Genomic DNA, 6905 nt, shown 5'->3' with positions numbered 1-6905 from the left:
GCCCTAATTGAGTAGCCAACGAGGTGCTTTCTATTTTAAGGAAGTTTAAAACGCTTTATTAAATTGTACAACGGGACTTAATCGCCTATTTAAGTTTTAAGATTCACGCAATTTAGTCCCGTTGTATAATTTAATAATGTGTAAAAATTGTGAAAATTTAAATCAGAAGTTTAAAACGGTTTTATATTCCTCAATATGATTAAATTTAGGATATATCTGTACGTATCTGTCCACCGGAGTAGAATGTCAAAATAGTATTTTATACAATCGTGATAATAATATAATAAGCTTTTCAGTCGAGTACCGTGTTTCAACAAATTGCTTCATCTGTTACATGCATGCCGTGTTTTCATGTAATTGGGTGGATATTCAATCAATCTTATTTTATAACTTGTTATTCAAAATAGTATTTTATACAATCGTGATATAATGGTGAGCTTTTCAGTCGAGTACCGTGTTTAGGCAACGAAGCTTGCTGAGTTGCCTAAGTAAGGTACGAGATAGAAAAGCTTGATTATATCACTATTGTATACAATACTTTTTCTACGAGTCAACAAAAATAATACTTTAAACTAGTAGAATCATGTAGGTAAACTAACCAAAAGTATACAGATAAGATACACGAGCAGCCGCGATACCTTCATACTCGTAGGTAGGCGCCCGGCGGGCTGGTCAACGACACCTCGTAACTCATGAGGCCCTGGTACTTGCTTCTTGCTAAATTCAATTTTTAAACAGTTTTTTCTCGATTTTAGCCACCGTAGCCTATGGAAACTAACAAGTAACGCTAAGCGGTTTTCGTAGTCTATGGATGTTTCTATATTAAGGGTGTCACATGCGCGTTTCTGACTTATGAAGCAATTGTTCCTACAATACAACCTAAAATAAATAATTAATTTGAGCTATGGTTTTGTTTCGTCCTCTTGATCGCGGCGAGCTGTGATTGGTCAATTTTCTTATAGTTGACTAAACTGTATCGAAATGAATATTATAATTGAGTTGGGAGCCCATACATTAAAAGTATGCAAATGCAGTTTGGTATACGAAGTCTTAATTCAAGAATTACAGTCGACGAGTAGACAAACACTTTTTTACATTTAATTTATAGATACATAATAAATTATTAGCCTCTAGGTTCAATCTACATTCATATATTTTTGTTCGCGTTACATGAACCATTTTTTATACGTCCTACCCCGGGCCATATATCTTGGACGAGATTGGGCTTTAAGAAATTTAGGTACTCGTACCTATGAAATGTACCTACTTTATTTTACTTTTTACATGAATATAAATATAAGGCAGTCTGCAATAAAATTAATAAAGGATTTGCTATAAATAAAATTGACTTGTAACATTTAATAAAACTGCCTTGTTAGAGTTGTTAGTGTATTACGGAAACGTGTAATAGAATTATATTGTGGGGTAACTCAACAGATAAAGCCATCGAGAACCTGTATAATAATAATATAACAATGTACTTCACAAGCTAACAGGCGAGCCACTTTTCCGTCAAAAAAAACTTGAGCATCGAAAAGTTTTAATTGCGCCATAAATCCCTTTCAGGGCGACTCTGAGACCGCCAAGGTTCCAGTGTTCACTTTGCTTAGTAAAACAGGCGAGTCGAGCGCTTAGGCAAAGTAGCGTAAATGCAGGGGGCGCCATAAGCCTCGGTAAGAAGCAAGAAGTGCATATACTTGGAAAAATTCGACCTATGCCGCTGTGGCCCGGTGGCCGAATGGCACAGGCACCTGCCGCGACAGCAGAGGACGCTGGTTCGATTCCAGCCTGGGGCACTGGATGCTGTGGTCACTTTTTCTTAGTATATGACATTTATTTCAGTTTATAGTGTAAATGAACCCTATAAGAAAGAAAATTAATGGAGTTGTTTTGTTGTTGTTAACTCAACTTGATCGTGACGTCACGAGCATGTTGAAGCAGTCTTGAAGTATGGAAAACGAGGAAATTTTACGATTTGACGGTAAAATATCGCGATACAATCTATATTTTCATTTTTAACAAGCAGAAATGTCTGCGAACGATTTTATTAAGCTTAGAATAAATTTAAAATTGGAAAAATTACTGTCTTGGGTGAAACTTGCACTCACGGCCTCTAATACCCAATCCAACCCAAGACCCACGACAGTAATTTTTCCACTTGTAAATTTACAATTTATATTTTTAATAAAATCTAAGGAATCGAATGGTATCTTTATTGTTTTCATTTTGAAAGTAAAGAAAAAATAATATATTTAATATTATTTTAAACCATTCCCATTTTATTGAGTCCAATTTATTGTGATGGAATGCTCATTTTCTATCTATGTTTTAACTAGATTTTGTAAAAAAAAACATGTAGGTACCTATCATCAATTTCATCATCCCTATTGTTCGTCTGAGCGTTCGACTCGCCATCTCTCGTTTCGATGAGTCTCGACATCGGAATATTGTAGAGGATTGTTAAAAAGTTCACATCTACCTCGAGAAGCAATCAAACGTGAACCTATAGAAGTAAAATATTATGAATAGGCTACTTTATTAAATAGAAAACGGGTTAAGCTTGGTAGAGGGTGTCCTGGCTATTTAGCGGTTAGACTGTTTTGTTTCCTGTGATTAGAACTTAATCACCATAATATTGTCACTTTTATTATTTAATTCAATAAATAGATATTATGGGGTTTATGGGTCCAATTTACATATATCGAGTAGTCTAGTCTCACATTCCCTCAATAAAGCTTATTAAAAAAAAGATTTTAACTTTAAAAACGTCGACGTGGCCTAAGGACGATTTACGAATATTTAATACAACATTTTCATTTCATACAAAGTTTAAATTATTAATAAGGAAATTTAAAAAGAAAGTACATACTGTTTTAAACATTATTACATCTTATAATTAACATATATTATATAAAATATATATGTGACGTTCCACGGAAAAAGGTACCTTATGAGGGTTTCTAGTTTCGGAGATATGAAATGTTTTGTAAAGAGGTGAAAAAATGCTCAATTTTTTTTTTATTGTGTGATCTGAAACCTTAATGCCTAACGTTTGTTTACCTGTTTTTATTTTTGTTATAAGTTAGTTATAAGCCTAGTAATGTCGTCTCAGAGTTTAGTAGAAAAGGTACCTTATGGAAAAAAGATTGAAAATTCCCAAAAAAACTAGTCAATACGGGAAAAGAAGTTTGGTAGAGAACTGTATTAGCATTCTGCAAAACTAATTTCATAATTTCAGTTCTGGTTGGGGCGCCTCGCAAATATTATAACCGTACATCGACCGACATCACAAATCCAAGTAGCCTGCTATTATACCAAAGTTACTCTCGTCAAGTCTTTCTTAACTAGAATAATTGGTGGCGCTACTGCGCCAAATTCCCTTTCGACCTATTTTAAATCAAAAACTCTACGGTGACTGCTAGCCACCTAGACATGACGTTGACATACTGACTTACTGACAACAGACTTCAATATTGAAAATCGCCGCATTAAGTACTGATTTCCTTCGTGCTATTATAAGATTAATATTTTTACAAGTTAATATATAAATATCGCTCCGCTCCGCTCCGCTCCGCTCCGCCCGCTACAATTACTAAACCGCTTTTGGATATCGTGGACAAGGACGACGGACAAACTGGTAAGTCACCTGCGAGTATAAATTTTGTTTAGATCCGCACCGCAGTATCGGCTCCAGTTCCCGGATTCTTCGTATTCCTCCAAATTCTAAAGTCCACGACAATCTATCAATAATCTTCATTTGGTTTGGTCGCATGGAGTAAATCAGCCATTGGTTTGCTGAAAAATGCCAATACCCGACGCATTACCTTATGGAATATCTGAGGTCATTGAACCTCAATGCTGCTTATCTTCAATAGCAACCGAAATATATTATTGATAAGAAATAGACGATTTATACCATTACCAAAATATTATTAGTTTATCCTAACTGTTCCATCATCATCATGCCTCATCATGTAACTTAATCACAAGGTGCCTTTTCATTACATACAAATTATTGGTCTTTTTTAAGATTATTATGACGAAGAACTAATTAAATTTGGGGCAGTTTAATGTAAATTAATATTTTCTATTCATAAAAGATAAACTGTAATATGATTGATATTTTGTAGTGATGTATTATTAGATTTATTTCCATAAGGTACCTTTTCGTAAATGTATGGAGCAAATACTGTTATTGTTATGTAAGTTTAAAGTGGCATAAGGGGTTAAATATAGTATTTAGTTGGGGTTTTAGGATTTATTTCATTTGAATGACAGAATTTCTTTCACATGTGCTCAGAAAAATTGATTGTGTGTCCCATTAAAAGTAAAAATATTCAATTTTGTGATTTTAGATGAAAAAGTCAGAAAATACATTTTCACCTCTAAATCGGTATTGTTTTTTGCTTAAACTGTCTATCAGTGTCGTTTTCTAATAGATAAAATTTAAATCTTGAGAGCTCATTGCAATCAATCGTGAAAATGAAATAAAACTTTATTTTCAAGAGATTGGTTAGTATACACATAAATCAGTCGATATCAAAAGTTTCTATTTGCATTACAGAACAAGTCGCAATATTTTTTTAATCTCAGATATATAAGGTATTATTATTTGTAGTCAACTATGTAACTTACTTCAGGAACATAGTTGTTTAGGCGGCTAAACTTAAAACTTCTCTATCGTAAAGTTGCTCATTTCACAACATAATTTTCAAAAAATCATATCTCTGTAACTACGCAACCTAGAAGGTTGATCTTTTCAAATTCAAATTCAAAATTTTATTTGCTAAAAATGCACGTACATATTAGATGTTGTCATATACAATAGAATGTGGGTATCAGCGCATTTAGCCAGAAGGCATGCAAATCAGAAAATATAAGACATATTTACAAAAACATATTTACAGATATACAAATAACTTAAAATTGAAATTAGAACATGTCAAACCAAAACTAAAACGAAAATACGGCTATGTCTATGATCATCTATGGTTAAGTTATTTGTGGTCAATTTAAAAGCTAGCAAGAAAAAGGTTAACGGAATACGTCAAATGTCAAGAGAAATAATTTATTTTAAAAGGATGTAATTGTTAAATATGTCAAATAATTGAAATTATACAAGTCATTGCTTAATATTGAAAAATTCAGTCATTGAGTAAAAACAGTGCTCATTCAAAAACTTAACCAATAGATTCTTAAAAACTATCTCGTCATCTATCAACCTCAGTGATTTTGGCAAACCATTATAGATTTTCGGCGCCATTGCAAAAATACTCTTCTGGAAAAGAGCCGATTTGCCAGGAACTGGGTAAAGTTTATCACAATGTCGTGCACTTACAACATTTTTAAAAAGATGTAGATTTTTTTTGACGAACATTGTAGTCTCCAGAATATACAAATCGGGCACGGTTAGTAAGTGAAGTTGCTTAAAATATGGTTTGGTCTTTTGTGTTATCGATAGCCTATTTATTGTAGATTACTGGGGTATGCATAACTCCATACCCGCCATAAGGTACCTTTGACCGTGGGACGTCACATATACAGTGGTACTACTAAACGAAATTAATAACTAGCTTAAATCTAAAATAGGCCCCTGAAGCATTGTACCAAGGATGCTGGCGGCATTTCCTCGCCGTGTCGCAATGCTGATACGTTGTGCGAGGTAGCCGCCAGCTCTTCGGTCACCAGTTACATCACCAGTACATACCTACTTAAATGTTTTCCGGCCAATCATTGTCTATTGAAATATAGTTTTTAAAAGTATATGTGATAGGCCACATCTTTGTATCATATTTGTCTATTGAAAAACTTATCAGGTGACATATGTACATAAAAAACACCCATAACTCAGGAACTGAAATCGGTAAGGGACTCGAATAATTATACTTGAAGTTGGTCGATTCAATAAAAGTTGTTGATGTGAACAGCGTAGGCTTATACGAGTGCGGGCAATTCGGTTGTTGCTTGAATCCGTGGCACTGAAATCTAAGAATAGCTTTTGTATCTCGTTTTACGGTGTGTTGTCATGTATTTATGCATGATACAAGAAAAAAATTACATGTCTTTGCATGATTTAATAACAGGAACGAAACTCTAGTGTCACACAATCTAGCATCACTGTCGAGTTAAAGCCTGACCAGGAATTTCTCTGGAACTATTTTTTTCATACTATTCTGAACTTTACTGTCACCCTACACATAAGAATAACAGCGCCCGCTTGACAATGATCATATATTACTGGTAGGGCTTTACCAGTTTATGTACCTATCTATAAGTAGGTAGGTCATTCGACAAATAGTATTAACACAAATATTTTTTTCCATTCTCGTGCAAAAAGGATATACTCCTTTAGCGACGGCAATTACGCGGGGGATATCTGTCAATTTCCTTGACAAAATAAGTGATGGATTGAACGTCAAATTGTGGCAGAAATGCGGAGACGAACGTCACTCATTTTATTACGGAAATTGACAGATACAACGGCAATGGTACCTACAAAATAAATTGTTTTGATGATTTCAGTTCCACTTCGTACTCTCGTATCTTAGAGCATTTAATAACCGGAGTCGCCTTTAAGAACTTACGGCTCTGCCGAAAACCTTGCACAATTGTGCATACTTTTGTATGGACTGACGTTTATCTGACATGGCTATTTGTACGTTACGTACAAATCATGGAAGGTGGTGGTACTGGTGCTCGACGCGGTCCCAGTACATGTCATTTTGAAACTTAAGTCATTGTCTATAGAGGTGACAGCCGGGTGTCATTTACTGGGCATTAGCATGTCGAGCACTAGTACCACCACCTTACAAATAGCCATACATTTGACGTGCCCCTCCCCCGCAAAAATCGACAGACTGTTTTGTACAGAAAATGACAGCCAAGGCGTCTCCAGTTACTAAATG

This window comes from Cydia splendana, chromosome 10 (assembly GCF_910591565.1).
Source record: "Cydia splendana chromosome 10, ilCydSple1.2, whole genome shotgun sequence".
NCBI classification, from domain to species: domain Eukaryota; kingdom Metazoa; phylum Arthropoda; class Insecta; order Lepidoptera; family Tortricidae; genus Cydia; species Cydia splendana.
The sequence above is the reverse complement of the archived record's forward strand: the minus strand, read 5'-3'. Positions refer to the sequence as shown.